We start from the raw sequence: 20,878 nt of genomic DNA, 5'->3' as shown, positions 1-20,878 counted from the left end.
CTGAGAAGTGAAAAATCAGAGTAGAGCCCAATGACTCATTTATTTCAGACAGGAGAGGCATATTTATAGAGACTGAAAAGGGACCCCAGCCATTCAAATTCAAGCGCTCACATTTGAGACCTTTCGAAACCGAATCTCTAATAAAATAATAATTGTAATCTGATTTGCTTGAAGCAGATGCATGGTGCCACCATGATCTCTATTTATTTAAAGCCTCCCCCACTCCCTGACGTTTGGCATTCTTACTGCTCGCTACTGGCAGAACATATTTCTTCCTTCTTAGTTGATTGTGATTCCGCTGTCGGGAGCATCTCTCAGCTTATGAATTTATGACTTAGGAAGATCACATGTTCATCTTTGTGGGGGCCTCAGTGTCAGAGTTGGCTCTAAAATAACTCATGCCCTTTCCCGTAGATATCCTGTGCAGTAATTCTACGTATATCTCATGAAATATCTGGATACAGTGAAGGTGTGTGTGAATGTGTCTCTGAAAAAGGTTTCTACTGGCCCTTGCTTTCATTAGCAATGAAAAGTTTCCTCTGAATGAAATCATTGTTAGGATTTGTTTTCCACTTTGTTTACTTTGCATCTGAAGATGTTTTGAAACCTCGATTTCTGGGAATGGAATTCTTTATATGCTTCCCAGGAAAGGAAACATAACACACCGGGTTTAGAATAATTAGTACTAGAAGAGAAACAGTCTTCTTTCCTCTGTGACACTATAGTAGAACAAACCTCCTATCCCCCAGCTCCAACGTAGTGAGACGTGAAGAAGGGGTTATTCAGTTTGTACGAGTTAAATCTCAAGTATTCTTTTAAAAAGTCGTTTTCTTGTTTTTAAATACATCTGATAATTTAAGGCAATGCCACTGCTATCCTTAGAGAATCATTTTAATTAATATATACAGTTGGGTCCTGCTTAATGTCTTTACTGTCGGTATATGAATTATTTACCGAGTGTTCTGCAGCATAACACTTTCCCTTAATAATGAACACTAATGTTCATTGCACACTTACTGGGTGCCAAGCATTGCGATAACACTTTCTATGAATCAACTTGTTCAGAGCTCACCACAACCCCATGAAACACGGATTGTTATTAGCAGCCTCATCTGACAAAGCAGAAACTGACGTTCAGGCAAATTAAGGTTTTTCCAGAGCCACGTGCTTAGTGGCAGAGCAGTGACCTGACCCAGGCCCAGAGGGGGCTTGATTGTGAAGTTAATGAAGCTTGAGCTTCAGTCCCCCTGCTAGGGGCCCATGGCTGTGTATTCACAGCTACTTTGACGAAATGTGCAAAAGGAAAATGACCACTTAGCCATCCCCCTTCATCACATTTCCTCTTATTTTGGGCAGCAGAATGGCCGTGGGTGTATATGGGACCTGGTTCAGGGGAAGCTGACTTGGGGAATGCATTTAGTTTGGGGTTAGCTGAGTAACGTGGTCCATAGTCACTTCTGTGTGTAGCTTATTACTCTTACGGTCCACTTGCCACACAGGTGAAGGACCAGCGGCCCTGTTGTGCAGCTGGTGTCAGAAGTAAGTGAGATAGAAGAGAAACCGTGGTCGCAACTTGTCTCTGGAAACTACCTCCAGCCATTTGATGTGCACAATTTTAACTGAATAATTTAGTTCTCATGAACTCCTGGTCAAAGCCAAGCTTCTCTTCCACCAAAACATACTTCATAATGCAGTAAACACAGTTGAATATAATTATAAACCTATTGGACGCCTTTCTTTTTTCTGTGGGAATCCCATGGGATAGAATTTATCAGATTACTGTGTCAGAAGAGCACAAAGCAGGTCTGTATGTCTGAGCACATACCTGCTTTCTGCTTTGCAGCACCTCAGCTTGTGTTCTAGCAGATCTAAGGGCTCTGGGCCTGAGAAAGCCTAGCAGTCTACTTGAAGTGGCACACAGCACTGGTACCGACTCAGCGAGATGGCAGAAACCCTCTAAACTATTAATAATAACAAGTTTCAGTCAACCTTGGTTGAGGAGAGACAATTATATTTCTATTTTCTCTATACAGAGAGACATTGTAAAGTAATTATCGTATGAAGAGGTGATCAGGGAGTATGTAAGCAAAAATCTAGAAAGTAAATTTATTGAAGTATGTCCGGTGGTAAATTAATAAAATACTTTCTTGGGTTTTGGATGTTTGTGGCATCTCTCAGCTTTCGAAAACTTATTATAATTATTTCATAATTACTTCATTCTAAAACAAATTTATTAATTGGTTATAACTATTTATATAGCTGTTTTCTTATTCTAAATAAATATCCACTTTCATATCTCATTTTACATTTGGGGTCTTTCGTTTTTTTTAGAATGGGTTCTCCTGTTATATAAGCTTCTAGCCCCCATAAAACCTTGATTCGATCCTGCCCACCTTCTTAGCTGTCAAACCCAGTTCCTGCCCTTCTGCGATCCTCTGCACTTGAGCGGCACAAACCGCCCTTTTAAAGCCTTGTTTTTAACTTTTGATTGTCTCACAAACCAGCTGTTCTTTCCATTAAGGTTCCATGTTAGCACTTTCTGAACTAATGACATTTATCCTTACTTAACACAATGAAATCTCACTACGGGGGGGAAAAGCATCCTCAAATTTGTGTTTAGAAATAGTATGTTAACACCCACACTCATTTCCCACAATGAAACACTTTGAGAACATGCTGCGTGGCTGCCTTGCCACTCCGAAGGGCAATTCTCAGCTCAGCGCGCCCCACTCCAGGCCTGCTGTATGTTCCCTCCTGGATCGTTGGTGTAATTCAGTGACCGATGAAAATTTCAGTGACAGATACTTTATTATCACAGTGGAAAATTTTAAATCATTTTGACTCTGAAACAAATTTAATAATTGAGTGTCCTTTAGTCCACAAAACACTCATGCTGTCACATTTTATTAAGTGCCTATGGCCTCAAAAACCACCCCGTGCCTATAAATAAAGCCACCCATGACACTTTGAAGCTTGGAGTAAGAATTCATTTTCGTAACATCACCTGTGACACCAAAGTTGATGTTGACTGTCAAGACATCATAATGAGTTAGAATTTCCAGTGTGTTTGAATGTCACACACATCTGTGAAATCCACAGCTGGCACTTAAGTAAGATCTGTCCCTAGTTTCACATGCATGGCCTTTTATTTAATTGACAGAACCCTCCACGCTGCTCAGGGGGTGCCCTGCGAACCCTACAGCTTGTGATCAGCCACTGAACATCCGTTCTTCATGTCAGCCACACGGTTCCATCCCCCTGCGTTTCTTTCCTCACTTTCAATATAATGGCTTCATGGCCCAGGACCAAGGATCTGCCGTTTGGATCTCAGAACTAAGGATGTTCCCTGTGTAGCTGTGCAGGGAAGGTGAGCAAAATAGTCTGTTTCACCAAGTTGGAAGTTATGCAGATGCATAGGGATATTCTTTTATTTATTCTCTCACCAAAGATACCAAGAGTCTTTCTAGTGGTAGGATTGGGCTCTGAGAGAGTGCCTAAAATACGGCCTCTCTCTCTCTCCTCTGGAAGCCCAGCATCACAGAAGGATCTGGGTTCAGGAACAAGTTGCCAAGGTTGGAAAAATCGCCGATGGCTCCACTGTCAGGGTCAAACAGAAAAGTGATAGGATTAGATGCGTATTTACCTTATATCTACATAAGATTTCCCTTGGGATCAGGGCCTGTCTTATTGTAACCCCAGGTTCTGGCACTGAGGCACCCAGCAGGAAGGGGCTCAATAAATATTTGGGAAAAGGCAAATAAATTATTTCAATAGATTTTCCACATCAATATCCACTGTATTTACCTTTTATGATAAAACTGAGGTCCCCAAAGACAACTAGTGGTTTCCTCCCAGTTCCTCAGGGACCTGTCCGGTTGCAAAGTTAGGACCAGAAGCAGGGGAGTTGGAATTCTCTTTTGTTGGATCCTTTCTCTTATTTTGCTTGTTTGATGATGGAATAAAGTACATTTTGAAGTGCACTGTGAGGATGAATTTCATGTTTATTAGAATCCCATATCCACACTGAAAATATATAGTTTCTTTATCATGATGCTAAGTTCAATAAAAACAAACTGTGATTGTTTCAAAGGGGGATCCACACTCATTATGAAAATTAGATTCAATCTTTTTTTTCCTCTCCCTTAAGAAAAGGGATTTCGAAATGTGACCCAGCATCATGTTTTCATTTGGTTTGGTAGGAAATCGCTTTCTCCTCGGTAACCCAGACGCTGTAGGGTCCCCACACACCACCCACACGCACTTGGATGTAAATTCCGTGACTACCAAAATCTCAAAGTAGTTTCTTTTCTATGTTTGTATTAGTGGATAATATTTTACAATGGTTTTAAACACTTATAAAGACGTTGGCACAAAAAGGCTGGTAAGGATAGTTGGATTTAAAAAAATCGTTTACACTCAACATCCTAAAGAAGGGGGCAGTAGAAATGCCATAGGGCTGTGGACACGTGATGGGCTGGATTCAGGAGAGATCTTGGGGAGTCTCTACTCTCCTTTCATCATTACTGTTTTTCTCTCTTTGGGGGGAAGACAGGTCTGAGAAATATATTTGCAGCAGGCAGGAAGGACGAAGAAATGTCCTTTTGCTGCCTTTTTTCCTTTTTGTATATTCTTCTTGGAGATGATAATATTCCAAATTATAGTAGAGTATTTTATGACAAGAGCTAGTGTAAATGCAGAATATTTGTAAAATTTACATTTCCTGCCAAACCATGCTGGTCAGATCCCATTTATTATTGGTTCATGTAACAGTCTGGGAGCATATTGATCAATATAAGTCAGACTGCTGCCCACCTGCGCCTCACATAGAGATTTTCCATGTAGAGATTACACCCTCTGAAAATGAGACAAGTCAGACAATGGAACAAACTGCATAATGATCGTAGCTCCACAGGCTGTGACACCTTGGGTTGCTGAGAGAATGGCCCTTGACCTTACATCAAGTAGCAGGACAGCTGTTTGCAACCAAGAAGTTGGTTTTGCACATACTGGCTGCACCTGATATAAGGGTTGGTGGGAAAGGTGGAGGCTGCCTGGGTTTCTGTGTAGCAGCCAGCAGCAGACAAGGGGGAAAGGGTTTCCGCAGACACAGCTTTGAAGGTAACTCGAGGTTGGAATGATCCTGGAGTTGGGCAGAGATGGGAGATTGTGAATAGCCGAATATTCTCTAGCCTGCCGCCTCTTTCTGAATAGTTTCTCTCCCCCAGTTAAGTTGTCAGAGAACTAGGTGGCGGAAGAAGGGGGGTTGAAGTGAAAGCTTTACTGGTCCAGATTCCAGCTTTCATTAAATAGGCTCCTGAAACAAACCATGTGGCCGGCACTTGCATAGCTAACATCCACTTAGAAGCGTTCACAGAGGAGGGAGATGCACTAAGGAGGGAGATGAATTGTAGACGTTATTGTTTTTACAGGGTTTTAAATTGCTTCTTGAAAAGGCTGCACCAGTCCTTGGGTCTTCATTAGCTTCCTTGGTAGGTTGCTGCTCCTGGTGATTATATGTCAAGTAATGGCCTTCTCCCAACACACAGCTCTTCACTGAGTCTGCATGTGGTGCCACCGAAAATTAAAAGCAGACCTTCCTCCCCATGAGCCTGCTGTATCTGCTTCCTTTGGCTGGAGGGCACCATTGGCTCCTTGCTCAGTGGCTGGGATTTGTCTCCTGGGAGCTGATGATCATTTGTTTCAGTTGCCTAGAGCCTGGCCAGGAGTTCTGTTAGCGCGGCTGTGACAGGTAGCAGGTACCTTGGGAGCAAAGACTAGCCCGAGTCCAAAGGAGTCTTGAAGTTCTTGCCCCCGGGCGTCGGTCAAAAGCAGGGCGTCAGCAACTCCAGGCTCAGATTTTCAGCTGCTCTGTCATTTTCCTTCCTGTCCTAACAATAGCCACTGTTCTTATGGACTACAGAACATGAGCAAGCCTGGAATGAATACAGGTTATGTTCAAAAAGTAGGGAGAGAAGTGATATTTTAAAATAACGTCATTTTAAATGTAAGTCAATAACAGATTTTAAGTGTAAGTCAACATCGTTTTTGTTTTTTAGCTCTGTCTCTGTTGACTTCTTGGGCTGTCACTACCAGTGTTCTGGTGGTTCAGTGATTTGAAAAAAGTGTCATCTTCGGCTAACAATATGAATATAATCTTCAAGATGATCTACTCGTAACTCTCCATTTAAAATCTGAAAGAAGCACAAAGACTAATGTTTAGAGGAAGGAAGGGGGATTCATATGGAGGGCAGAGTGTAAAACAAGTAGATGTGATTTGAAGAGTTGTCATAAGTCCAGCATTATGAAGTTTCTGGGATAACTGGCCAAATGCAATGAGAAAGAGACCAAGGTAAGAATTATACATCTGTTAATTTATTGTACCTCATAATTTCCAAAGAGGAGTTGAGGGAATTACGTTGAAGATGAAAATGTCAATCTCTTAATACAATGCAGTGTTAGGAATGCCAAAACAGAAGGCAATTTATGTTGCTCTTAATTCACACTTAACAAATCACGTTTAATGCCGACAAATCCCTCTCTGCTCATGACTTCCTGGAGAAGTCGGGGCTTCCTTATTATTTATTCATTCATGCAGCAGACGGTTCTGGAACCCCCACTCTGAGCTACAGTTCATCGTGTTATTGGACGGCCAAGGGCAGAGGGGACTGCTGAGCACCTGCGGGGCCTTGGGTCCAGCACTCCACTGGGCCTTCTGTCTTCAGGTGCCTCCTGCCTTCAGTGTGCAAATTATTTTCTTGTTAGTAAAGAAAACAACTTCCTTTGAGTGTAAATTTTTAATGATATTCAGTGACCAACCACTGATCCCAAACACAGGAAATGACCCCCACTCCCCATGCCCACCCCCCGAAGGCTGCCTGTTGCTTTGTAGTGAGACTGGCAATATAGCAAAGTAGAACCATTTTCTACAAAAATTCCCAGGACACTCGTGTTCTCTCTAATGTCCAGAAAGGGCCAGTCTACCCCTCCGAATGTTTGTGAATCACCCACTGTGCCTATTTAAAAGTTATGGAAATAGACAATTCTGTATCATACGTGCTATTTAATCACCAAGTGATTTTTATAGAGAACTGGCTGTCTCTTGCTACAGCTACTCCTAAAAGGGCTTTGTAAATTAAGGAAATGGAAACAGATTAAAATGCTTAAGAAAGCTGTTGTAGAACACAGTTAAGAACTTAAATGACTTTGCTTTATAATTTCTGTTTTTATTTCCTGGTATTGTTTGGAATAAATCCCCTGATTTACTAGTTACATCCTGTTTTCTCGTTACCTTTACAATTTGGCAAGGTGGACAGGCAAGGTTATCTTTCTTCTGTCATTACCAGGTCTCAGGACACTGTGAATTCCCAGGATGCACGCTTTCCCACAGTGGGTGGGGGAGACTGACTGACAAACTTTGAGATAATTCCGTTCTCATGTGACCACCCAGTGCCTCCCTTGGTTACACTGGACAGGGGTTTAAGACTGTGGCTGCCTCGCTGTTTAGAAGATGTAAATCGAAAGTGGTGTTCAACATACACCTTAATCTATGATTAAAATAATGCTCTTTTAGATCCTGGACACCGAGCTAGAGGATGATAATTTTCTTTTTAAAATAATAACTTATTTTGGGGGAAAAAATACTGAGGAAGGTGTGTCATGTTTGAACTACTATCGTTGCTAAAGTTGGTAACATTTTATCTGATTTTAAAAACTGGGAAGCCTGGAATATTCTGTTCATCTTCTTTGGACTTTTTGGTACATGTGCTCACTGGGCATTTGGGCTTTTAGAGTCACGTTGCTGGTGAGAGCTGGCAGACGTGCTTGTCTCTGGTATCGCACATCTTCTTAACAAATGTACTTCTCTTTACATGCTTTGAAAATGCAATAATACGTGTATGTGGAAAAAGAAAAATTGAAATTGTATGAAAAAGCATACAGTGAAAACTCTTTTCCACACTCTCTCTACATCTCCGGACTCACTGTCCATAAACAATCAAGGTTAATGGCTTTATTATATAATCTTATTGAGATTTTGTATGTATATAAAAACATGCTATTACCATGCAACAAGCCACCCCAAACTTCATGAAAGAAAAATACAACCATTTTACTATGCTCATCAATTCTGTGATTCAGAGATTCATAAAGGGCATAGCAGGGTAACTGTTCTCTGCTCCGTAAGACCTGGATCCTCAACTCAAAAAACTTGAAAGCTGAGGGCTGGAATCATTCGAAGGTTCATCCACTCCCATGTCTGGTCCCTGGAGTGGGTGCACTTGAGACTGAGACTGCTGAGTAGAGCACTGACACTTGGCCTCTCCACGTGGTGTGGCTTCCTCATAGCGTGGCAACTCTTGGTGATGTTGGACTCCGGCTTGATCAGCAAGAAGTTGCTGACTCTCCTTTCAGACTTAGGCTTGAAAGTCACACAGTGTCACTTCTGCCACTCAGATTCAAGAGGAAGAGACCTGGCCCCTATCTTTATTGCAGCTATCTTTGGAAAATGCATATATAATCCCCCCCATGGGAATTTAATCCACTTGGAGATTCTTCCATGTAGCTCTCTGAGGCTAAAAGCTGCATATTAATTTACTGCTTGAGTACAAATTATTTATTTAACCAGCCACCTGTTGTTGAACATTTAATTTCTTTCCAATCTTCTGTGTTTCCCACAAACAATGATGCAATACATTTTTATTGTATCTTTTATGCATATATCCCTGTAGGTAGGCTTTTTAGAAGTGGGATTGTTGGGTCCAAAAAATGTGAAATTTAAATTTTGATAGATATTAAGCCTAGTTCTTTGCATCAGAATTAAGTTGGATTGAGTGTGGGGGAAAAAAAAAAACTTTAAACTTAATGGATATCTGTGCAATATTTTTTAATGTATCATTAGTCCCAACTTTTACATACATAGATATGTGATTTTAGGGAGTAAATTCTTTTATCTGAGTGGCAATGTGCCCAGGCAAAATCATAGTTGTTATTAGCATGAAAGAAAGGGGAAATGGGTATCAGTAGATAACCAGAAATTTCTGTATCATTTCTTTATATGTGTCATCTCGATTTTGTCAAAGGCGTAGCTGTCACCCTCATTTTTCAGATAAGAAAACTGAAGCTCGGAAATGGTAAGAAGCTTGACCATGGTCCCGAAGATAGAAAATGTGGAACAGGAATTCAGACCTAAGGCCTTTTTCTACCACACACACCGGAATAGGTCTTGAGGTTACAAACTCAGCCTCTATGCAACCTGACCTGAAATCTGGCTTTTCTCTGAGATCCCAGTATGGTGACCTGATCCTGTTTTGCTTCTGTGCTGTTTGCATCGTGTACATAAAGATTAACTTTCCGGAGATGATTCTTCTTTAAGTGGAAATTCTCTTCCTGCCACAACAAAGCAGCAACAGCCCAGAACAGCTGCTTTTGCACCTTGATTTCAGTGACTTAATCGTCTCCGCAGCTTTCCCCTGTTGTTTCTTCTTTCAGATCTGCTAGCCTCCTGCTCCTCACACAGTGAATCCTTTCATAAAGAACGGCTGAGTCATGAAAGGGAATGTAGATGGCCACGAGTTTATTTGCAGGCCTGGAGTCCAACCCAGGTTTCTTCTCTCAGCCTGGGGCAGCAGTCACCCGACCGCCGTCCACTCCAGGCAGAGTGGACCCTGTTTGGTGACCGGCCCAGGCTCTCGGGAGCGCCACCTGTGAAGCCTAGACCAGCACACAGTGAGAACTGGGCTTCCATCACAAACTCCCTGGAAACTGGTGTTTGCTTTCTGCAGCAGTGAGATGGGAAAATCTTCATCTTCAAAACAGAGTGAGAGGAGAAAAAAGAAGCATGGGTTAGCATAGCTTGAGGGCTTATATTTTGTCATTCAAAATCTCTCACTGGAAGAGTCTTATAAAGAAATGAAATTTTGTGCCACAGAAGCATAAGGCCCAAACCTGCAGACCCATGGAATATTCTTAACTCTAAGGGTTTGGACTTCTGACTTGACCTAAAAAGGTTGTTGGTGACTTTGAGATTTATGGGTAAGAAGGCACCGGAGCAGGGCATTTTAAGGGGTTTTATAAATGAGGCAGAATATTTTTATGTGATTCCAGCTGCCTTTTCTAATAACAAAAATACCCATATGTTTAAGGTAAATAATACTTTAAAAAAATTGAATTGGCCTGTAATGAAAGTACTTTGGAAAAGTGATTCTCTACATATATGAAAATGTGAAGTAGGGAATATATCAGTCATTCCTAGAAAAGAAAACAATATAATGCTTTAAGTTATAAATGCAGACTAAGTACAATATAAGAGTGAATTAATAAACTGGAAAATAGAGCTGAAGAATTATCCTGAATTCAATATAGAAAGTCAAAGAGATAGAAAATATCAAAGAGAGGTTTAGACATGTGGAGGAAAGGAGGATAAGATTTAATATGTGCTTGTTGGAATTCCAGAAGTCAATTTTAAAGAGAATAGGGGAGAGTCAGTATCTGGACAGAAATATGGCTGAGAATTTTCCAGAACCTATAAAAGACACCAATCTTCAGATCCAGATTCCAGTGAATCCCAACCAGGATAAATAAAAAGAAACCCACAACTTGATACATCATAGTTAAACTGCAAAATATATTTCTAAAAAAGATCAAACCTTAAAAACGGCATAGAGAAAGGGAGGGATAGATTACTAACAGAGAACATCCTAATGCTGACTTTTCAAGAGCAAAATAAGAGCCAGAATTACATCTTTTAAGTGTTGAAATAAAACTGACATCCTGGAATTCTATACCTAGAAAAACTCTTCTTTAAACAAGGAGGGTCAATGAAGACATTTCAGACGAACAAAAATTTAGAGTATTTACTCTTACACCTTACTTTTAATACGTCATCTCTTACCTGTACAGTACAGTTGGCCCCCCACTTATGATGGTTCGACTTGTGATTCCTTTTACTTGATGGTGCAAAAGCAATACACGTTCAGTAGAAGCATACTTCAAATCTTGATTTGGGGTGTTTTTCTGGTCTAGTGGTATGTGGTACAACACTCTCTTGTGATGCTGGACAGCAGCAGTGAGCCCAGCTCCTGGTCAGCCACTGATCATGAGGGTGAACAACTCACACTCTACAGTGTACCGATTGTGTGAGATGATTTCGCCCAACCGTAGGCTAATGTGAGTGTTCCACAGTTATAAGTCAGTCGAAGGTCCTCACCTCTAGGCAGGCAGGCTTTGTTCTCAAGGCAGAGAATTCACTGAGCCTGCAGGAATGTCAAAACATTTATTTTGGTCGAAAGATAACTTGGCAGGAAATATCCTTTCCTTCCCAGAGCTCTAGAGTCCAATATTTTGGGCTAGGTCTCCTCATTGTATCTCCATAGAGTTTTCTCTCCATGTGTCTCATCTCATTCACCCTGATTTGGGGTCTCTTTATTGAGCATTGAAACCCAATCACTATCTATACCTTTATATCACCTTATCATTAGACAGACTTATCTAGCTTCCAGTGAGTTCTAAACATTATCTACTCCAACTCTCTGCATTCCCTTCCTCATAGAGGTTTTCTTCCGTTAACCCAAAGGGATCGAATGTCTCTTATGGGCCTGGCATTGTATTTGAGCAAATCCTCAATCTTGAGTCCTAACTGCATTGTACCGAAGGGCTCTGTCAGGTCTTCCTGCAAACTGTTGTTCTGATGAAAACTGTTCATCTGAGGCTACACTCTGATCCTCTGCTGAAGAGACTTGGGTTGGCGAGCTTTGGTCTGGCTCTGGTGATGCCCAGTGCCCTCTCTAAACATCAGCTCTGCGGGAGTGAGAATGAGAATTTCACCAGTGACATGCCATGATAACCTTTACAAAAAACTTGAACTGAAAAATTGGTCGGGAGATTCTGGGGAAGTGAACTTGAAACGTTGGACGGCGTTGGCTTTGTCCCATGGTGCCTCTAGAAGAACATGGCCGCAGCTAAACACTAAAACATGCCTTAGGCGTGGCCTGACCTGACACTGGGGCAGGAAGAGCAGGAAGAGCTGCCTTCATCCTGCTAGGTCCTGGGGAGCCATTGCACCCTATTTTAGGTCTGAAAAGGGAGTTGCAGCTTTCTCCCTTTGTTGGCTGGACCTAGACTCTGTTTATAATGATGAGTGCCAAGCCCAGTTGCTGGATTTCTAATTTGGCTCAAAGGACACACCCTAATGAAAGCCGGGAAGAATGACTCACCTGTTGCCATATTTACCACTGACCACAACTGCATTGGCTTGAACTCTGCCCTGGCCAGATGTCTTCTGGATGCTGCCTTCAAAGCAACTGGTCAAGTTCCCCACCTCCTCCCGGACAGATTATTCGGCTCCACCAGAGCCTTCCAACAGCTCGATACCAAACAGTATCTGACCCCGTGCTTGTTTCCAGGGCCTGCTTAGACTCACACTTTTTGGATATGGATTATGAAACAGAATGGAAGTGCGCCAAAAGATATTTCCCCAAACTTGTCTAATTGTGTGTTTTCTTTTTACTGGTATGGTGTCTACATTTTAAATACTTAGTGCTTATAGAGAAGGGTGAGGACACCAACCTTGTACTCAATTATTCATTCAGCAACACTTTACTCAGTGCCCAGGCTGGGCACTGTCCTGGGCTTGAAACTTCAAGGATGAGCAAAGACAACGATATCCCTGCCTTCACAAAGCTTATAGACCAGAGGGAGAAGTAGATTGTGCAAGACCGTAGAAATAAAGATCAGCTTGCAACTGTGAAAGGACCAAAAGAACTGATCACCATGGGATTTGACCCACGTGAGGGGGTTGGGGGAGGCTGCAGCACCTTGGAAGTCTAGGATCCGAGATCCTTGTCCTACCTCCCAAAGTCACCAGTGACATTCGTGGCAGGCTTTTGAGAAGTTATTGTCTCAGTCATTTTTTCCCTAAACCTATTTTTCCTTTCACAGCAAGGACATAGATAAACCCATCTGTTGGAGAAGAGATAATCAAGATAGTGGAAGGTTTGGGAAACAGCAAAGTGAAATCAATCAGTTACTGATAAATGCCATTTGCTGATCAAGGCATTATTCAAAATTATGAGGGCTTGGTTGGGTATGTTTGTTCCTGAGGCATGAAGAGGGCCAGCAACCCTTGGGGGCTCAAAAATAAATTTCCTGTGACTGTGGCAATTTTACTAAGAACGTAAAGCCCTTGATAGATCTAGCACTTTGAAAACAAAACTACAATTTACTCTCTACCTCCTTTAAAACATTTCTTTCTGTTTTAAACTTCACTCCAAAGTACAATTTCAAAATAAGACTCACAGGTCATCTGAGCCCTGCTGTCTGGCTCTTACTGCTTCTGAGGTTTGAACTTGAGGTGTCACCTCTCTGGACCTGCTTTTCCTCATCTTTATAATGGGATTAATGAGAATCCACATCATGGGGTTGTTGTGAAGATGAAATGAAAGGCTACGAGTCAAGGGTTCTAGTTCGGTGCCTGCTGCTTCCCTCTCTGCAGAGGTGTGGTGACAGATGGAGGAGGAAAACATCTCCGTGCTGTGCACTTGTGCATGGCTCCCTCCCCAGCAGCACCTGGAAATGTTAGGCGCACAGACTGCTCCTTCGGTCTGACAGTAGTTTTCCATGGTAGAGATGGGGAAAAATACCATCAGAATAGCCTGACACCACGAACAAGAATAAATAATTCGAACCTCTGCACAAATACGTCTCAGTATTCTGCAATCTGAGTGTGATCGTAGACTATGAACATGGAGCCGACATCTGCCAAACACTATCCCCCCGCTGCCCCCAAGTGAAAAAATCTCAAATGAAGTGATGTGGGAAGGCCAGACTTAAAACTTTTAAAGCAGGTAAATTCAAGGCAAACATTTTCTGTCTCCCTCCTGAGCTGGCCAGGCCTGTTATTACTGGAACCAAGACAACAGGTTTGAGCAACAGCAGTGGACAGGACTGAAATGTTTCGTCCGCAGGAGCCAAGTTCTCATTGTAGGTGACTTTGTGGGAAAACAGCCTTGAATTCAGTTTGCAAATTGGATACCTCCTCTCTTTGCTCATGTGTCTAGCCCACCTTTTTCAATGGGGAAAGTAGGGGTATAGCAGGAAGGAGTTTGATGGCTTCTTAAATCAAAATGTTTTATGAAGGGTTAGCATTATTCTGTTATTTTTGCCGCTTTTGCTTACACGGTAGGCCCTTAGTAAATCTGGAGAGTATATTTTTATTTTGTCATCCATTTATGCCAGCATTCATTTACTCAGTCATTCAACAAGCATGTGCTAAATGTTTACTATACACCAGGCAAAGTTTTTGAGTGAGAAATTTGGACACATGATATATGCATACTCTATGGACATGTACAATAATTTAGTAAAGGCCAAGGGAGGGGTAGGTGGGGGAGGGTGGATAAACAAATGTGGTCTATCCATACAGTGGAATAGTATGCAGCCACAAAAAGGAATGAAGTCCCGATACATACTGCAACGTGGATGAACCTTGAAAACATTATTCTCCCACTGTTAGCTCATACACAGCACATTTGTTATCTCTGCTCAGCCTTTGTAGGCATTTGGGTTGGATTGGAAAAGGTCCCCCTGAAATTGTTCATTCATTCATTCATTCATTCATTCATTAAGCCCACGGTAAGTCCGTGTTTCACACAGTAAATTCTGTTAGCTACTATCCTCAGAGAAGAGAGTCTGGTAATGGAGAAAGACCTAGAACCAGTTAATTATAATACTGTGCAATGCTGGGAGTATGGCAGGAAATCACTGTGTCATTGCAGATATGGGGCATCCAATCCAGCCTGGGGTGTCCGGGGCTGGAGGGGTTCAGGGCTCCTGCAGAATGTGGCCCTGGATCCTGTGTGTCCTCTCTTTAGTTATCAATGCTTTCATTGTTGACCATGCAGGAACGTTTTATTAGTAACTCCATTACTTCAGGCACATCCACAAAATAAAGAGTTTAATAGAATCTGGAAATCTAGCAAGGAAGAGAAAGCGGGGAATGAAGAGAAGGTGAAAAAGAGTGGGAAGGAAAATAAAGGACAAAGGAGAAGAAAAACCGGAAATGCGGACTTAAACGAGAAACATGTTTACCTTGTCCTGCTGCTGATACTTAGATCTCATTTCAAGGGTTTTGACTCCAAGGAAAATTAGGCTGAATTGAACCTTAACAAAGCTTATAGTGAACAGATGAAGCTTCCCGTTTTTCTTGTTTTTATTTCCACTGGGACATTTCCATCCTTTCATTCTGATATTTTCATATTGGTCATGTTGATTAATGTCCTTGGCAAGGCAGAGAACTTCTTCCAATATGACAGGTGGGCATTCACTCTTTGTGGGTGAGTGTGGTGGGGGAGTTGGAGATAAGGTTGCGATGGAACAGCAAAGGCCTGAAAGAAAAGTCCAAGCTCTAATACCCACCATTTGCATGACTTGTACAAGTCATAACGTCCCATCCCCAGCCTTCTCTTCTATAAAATGGGGAGATAAAAATAATGCCTAACTTAGGCTTAAAATAGGATAATGCATAATATATGGGTGAGGGGTTCTTAACACCAAGAGAGGAAAACTATAGCTCAGAATCAAAGGTATCGAGAAAAAGCTCATTTGTAATATGTTTAATTAAAGTTCATCTCAGTGTTGAATTAACTATTCATGATCAATCTGAAGATCTTACCATTCTTCTTCCTGGCCCTTAGGATAAAATTGATTTGTTGTTTAATTGCATTTTCAGAATCATTTCTTTTTACATCACTGTTACCCAGCCTCCAGGTGTGTAATGCCTGTGATTGTTTCTGGGATTAAGCAGGACATACCGAGGAGGGATGTTGAAGGGGTAGCAACACTTATTTTATTGGTGAAGAGGGTTTCATGAGAAGCGAGCTTTTTCAGATTTCTTCGTTCATTAGGAAGAATTGCTAGCAAGGGACTTGGTAGGACTTAGGGAAAGGCTTTTTGGGGGAGAAATTTCCAGCCTCCACAATCCATATCTGTATCCTTAACTATATCCATAATCAAGCTTCCACCCAGCAGATGGATTCTAGATTTTAAACAACTCTACACCAGTACCAAGAAGCAAGAATCCATCATCATATTTTGTCGAGTGGCCAAGCATATCTCTTCCGGTTGGCAAACAGCTGCTGGTGAGGCTGTCCCTGAGAACAGAAACAGACGTGGTGGGACTTGATGACATGACCTTTCTTGAAAATGGATTTTACTAGTTGCTTCCTGGAATTTTATTTGAAGGTGGAGCTCTTGATTTGCTACACCAATGAGCCTTCCTTACTGAAGGAAAACAAGAGAGTTAAGAGGACAGTCTTTGAAGTCTTGAGCTGGAAAATTCATTTTTGCCAACTCACTAGTCATGGTATGAATTGTCCAGGTGGTGACTAATTTTGTTGTTCATCCCATCACTCTTCCCTTGAGCCTCTGGGAGATGTATTTTGATGCTTCTAAGACAGTAAACGTCAACTGCTACATAGTGTTGCCTCCATCCTGCCCAACCGATGGCAGTCCTGTTGCTCTGGTGTCAGAAATCTAGACTTTCTGGAGTGGCAGAGAGCTGAGAATATTCCCTGAGGGTCAGTGCAGATGGATGTGATTAAGAGTAGTGTTTCCTCAATATCTGTGTTCCACCTGCTGGGAGACCTGGTCTGCATGTTTATATGGCTTCTGTGGTCCCACAATTACCAATGTGAGGTTAGCCCTCACAAACTCAGTAGGACTTGTAAAAATAAATGAGTCAGTGCTGATTATTTCAAGTTGGCTATTAGTTTAAGAGCCAGGACTGAGGAATGACAACTGACCTGGAACAGGGAGAAATGTCAGCGTGTTTAGACATTGCCAGAGAAATCTCTATTCTTTTTTGGGGTGGTGGGCACAGCCAAAGTAGGAAAGCTCTCTCACCCTGCAGATGTGTTTGTTCACTGGTCCACTTTGTGGGCTCTCACTTTTCCCTGTAACAGTGACAATGCACCTGCTGGCCCAGGAACTCCATGAGCCAAGGAGATCCCTGCGCATGCTATTGATGGCACGTGTGGTGTGTGTTTACCTTTGTCCTAATATGACTTTGAATCTGAGACTCACGGACTTTTGCTGACATGCAGAGCTAGAGAATACGAAGAGGAAGCAGAAACAGAAACTAGAATCAGAATCAGAGAGAAAGCGGATGTGCAGCATTATGATGAGAAATGGCCTAGACTTCCCTCTGAGGCCAAGTGGATTTTGCATCTGTTTCTACCAGCTCTTCCATTTTAGGTACTAGCTCCAAAGGAAGCCAGCAAGACTGATGCACAGAGAAGGGACTGAATGCAAGCACCACAGCCGTATCGGGGCCACAGCTCTCTTAGATGTAGAGGAGAGAGACCTTTTAGTGGTGGCAGGTCCTGGTGTTCCTTAGAGATCGAGGGAAGTCACTGTCCCAGCATGGCCTTCCAAGAAAATGAATTATGTGAGGTCTGTCATGACTCAAGAGCTGAGCTCTCCTTGCTGTCTTATCCTGAGCCAGAGACACCCAGGGAAGAGAGAGGGAGGGTAGTTATTGATTTAAGTGTGACTCCACTTGGGTTGGCAGAATTGAAGTAGAGATTGACCGGCCTTGGCCTCCCAGGAACATGGCCTTCCAGCCAGCACATGCTCATGTCCTCAAACAGTGGGTTTCCGGTTTGACTAGGATTGGAAATCACTTGCAGATCACCTTTGCAGATGTCTCTTCACATCATTTGTCTTCTTCAAGGAATCCTTTAGCCATGTCTGTTCCCTTTCTGGGTGCCTTTCCTGGTCTGATTGGGAGAAGGGTGGCTGACCCCAGACAGCCCTCATTTTCTACGGGACTGGAAGGAGCTTTCAGGTTGGAAGAGGCGCCTGGGCTTCTCCTGAGCGGTTCACACATTCCGTGTCCTCAGCTTCCTGGCTTGGTGGAAAAATCCATCTCAGCCGCACAGTTTCTTATGTCCAGCGCCTGTGAAGCCTCACAGCGGGACAGGCTCCGCACTGTTGCATCTGCCACGGGCTCTGCAAATAGAGCCCTTAACTCGAGCCTCATGTTTCCCCCCGGGAGCTTGCCTCTGGGTCTTGCTATCTCTCTCTCCAGTTCTCTGAATGGACCAGCGCCTGCGTGCTTTCCTGATTATGTATTTGAACAGAAACACATTGTGTCAGGGTAATTAAAAGGCAGCAGTTAGAAGGGCCTGCCTGGATTTCTGTTGATTTGCCTTCGCTGGGGGAGTGGAGGGGAAGGGCAGTGAGTGCTGAGGGGTGGGCCAGCCTTCCTCGGTGGGCTGGTATGGGGCAACACTGCCCTTCCCAGGGGACAGTGATTGGCCCTGCACATCCAAAACTGGTGTGGATGGACCTCCAACCACAGCTGGACTAATTCTTCTTTTCCTCGGAAGCCTGAGAACAAAGGGAATCTTAACAATTCGGGGAAGTGACCATATAGGAAAAATTTTCAACTCAATAAAAAGTATTTAAAATCTGTGCTTCTGTTTTTAATTAGACACATCCAAGCAACTAATATCTAAGGAGGTTTGTCAGTAGTGGATACTTAGAGTTTGAAGTTGTTCAGTCTGTATACCGGGAAAATAAATTTCATACAATAAGGCCAGCTTGGTTCAGATGATTAGGAAATGCATCAATGTGTAGGGAGGGCAAAGAGAATTTAAGTCCTGAGTAATGGAAAAACCATAATCAAGTAAAGAAGTAGATGCTGTATAAATTCTCCTACGCTATTTATATAGCAGTTTTGGAATAATATAGAATTCTCCTAACTTTTGGCTGACCCTTTAGTCAAGATATTTTTGGTTCTGTTTTGTTTTAACTCACTCATGATATTTGGAGTGAAGGATAGCATGTATTGGAGCCAACTCCCAGTTTCAGGATTGCTCTGGGCAGACTTCATCCTGTGGGGCGAGTGGCCCAACTCTCTCAGTGCCCTTCATGCTATTTCGCTGGACATCAGTAGCTTGTGGCCACGTGTCACGGTGGATGTGATTCTTGCTGACATGCACTTCTCAGCATTGTCGAAAGCTACCTGGAGCCCGTGGCCCTCTCCCACGCAGTTTTCTCTCCCACTTTCCCACCTCCTCAGATTACCCGATCTTTGTCCAAGATGCTCACTTGGTGTCCCTCAGCTGCACACATCACCTCTCCCCCCATCCAGCTGGTGGAATGAATGTCCAGGTGGGCCTGTGGGTCTCCCACCCTCCTAGACCTTGTTCTGAAAAGAGGAGCCGGTTCTAATCTGATTTCCAGAAGAGAATTGAAAGTAGATAAGTTAGCCTTGGTTTTTATTAAGGCTAGTTTTAGTTCAAATATCCATCTTACAAAATAAGATTTTTCAAATATAGTTGCACACCTCTGTCCCATTTGTCTATACTTTATGACTTAAGTGTGACTTGAAATAGTTTCAAGTTACTTGGTATTTTACAGACATGTATTTCCTGTGGAGCACTGAGTTCCACTATGCTTTGCTTAACAATTTTTTTTTCTCTTGAACATTCCTGAATATTCTCTCTATTAAAGATTTGTGTTTGTTACTTTTGGAGCTGCAGTGATCTCCAAAAGCTCAAGTAGAAAGAACAAAATCCATTATGGATTGGGTTTAACAAAATCCTATTTCCTGGAATTGCCATATATGGAAGCAGTAAACACTGTTCATAGCTCCTCCTTTGCTCTTATCAAGGCCATGCTCGCAGGGAACCACTGCTGCTGCTAATGCCCATGACTTTCTCTCCCAGAAGGACCTGCTGAACTGCTAATAAAATCTAAGCACTTGTAGTCCCTTTTATGATCTCAGACATCTCTTTCTTCCCATGACTCTTTTCTGTTTGCCCTCCCTCCCCCTTTTTCATTTTAAATTGTATTTAGCATGGTGTGTTTTTTAATTGAATTTATTGGGTGACATTGCTCAAAAAATTGTATAGTATGGATTTTAAAAAGTAGGAATAGGTGTTCAGTTTTGTTAAAGATCTTTCTAGCATTTACAGAGATAGTCGTATGATTTTTCATCAGGTCTGTTGATAAAGTGAATTACATTAATGGATTTTTCTTATATTGAACAATCTTAGGACATGTATATAATATTTTCTTAATAGGATACTGAAGTCTGTAACTATTTAGGATTTTTGCAGCATAGACATTAAAATATATTGGTCTTGTGGGGGGGGGTGTCTTCATTAGGTTTAGATACCAATAGTTCCTGACTTACGAAAAGAACTTGGCTTTTTATACCTGTGCTCTGGAGGACAGGCCACATAGCACTGGAAATACCTCGTCTCTTAAGATATCTGGTAAAATTCCCTTGTGAAACCATTTGGCCCTCATGGTGTTGTTTTTTTCTCTTTGTTTCTTCCATGGAAATTGTTCTGTTCAAGTTTTATATTTCCACTGGAGTCAGTTTTGCTTACGTCCATCTTCCCAGGAAATCTCCCATCACATCTAGTTTTTAAATTTATTTTTCATCGGTGTATACAAAGTAATTGCTTATAATTTAAAAAATTTCTTCCACATCAATCACAGTCGTTACCTTTGTCATTTCTCATTTTTATATTTTTTTGTCTTGATTAGGTTAACTAGTGGTTGTCTTTTGTTAATTTTTTTCCCCAAAAAATTTTTTTCAGCATTTTTATTCTACTCTTTTTCTGTTTTCTACCTCATGCCTTTCTACCTTCATCTTTATTCATTTCTTTATGCTCTTTCTCTAGCCTTTTGAGTAGGAATTCAGCTCTCTGTCTAGATTGATTTGAGGCCATAAAGCTGCATCTTTCTCTGATCACTGCTATAATTGTACCTCAAAGTTCTGATATATAGCGTTTTTCTTATTCATGCTTATCAGTTCTGAAGTTGATGTGTATTTCCTCTTTTACTCAAAGCTGTTTAATAGGGAATTTTT

At 42.0% G+C, this 20,878-nt stretch overlaps 1 protein-coding gene across 1 annotated transcript in view; it reads left to right on the top strand.

Moving 5' to 3' along the window:
* COLGALT2 (collagen beta(1-O)galactosyltransferase 2) overlaps positions 1-20,878 on the top strand; it is a 75,615-nt gene that overhangs the window by 18,385 nt on the left and 36,352 nt on the right. The window lies entirely within an intron of this gene.

The sequence above is a fragment of the Miniopterus schreibersii genome (assembly GCF_964146895.1).
Source record: "Miniopterus schreibersii genome assembly, chromosome: 19".
In the NCBI taxonomy this organism is placed as follows: Eukaryota; Metazoa; Chordata; class Mammalia; order Chiroptera; family Miniopteridae; genus Miniopterus; species Miniopterus schreibersii.
Note: the sequence above shows the minus strand (reverse complement) of the source record. Positions and strands in the feature narration are given on the sequence as shown.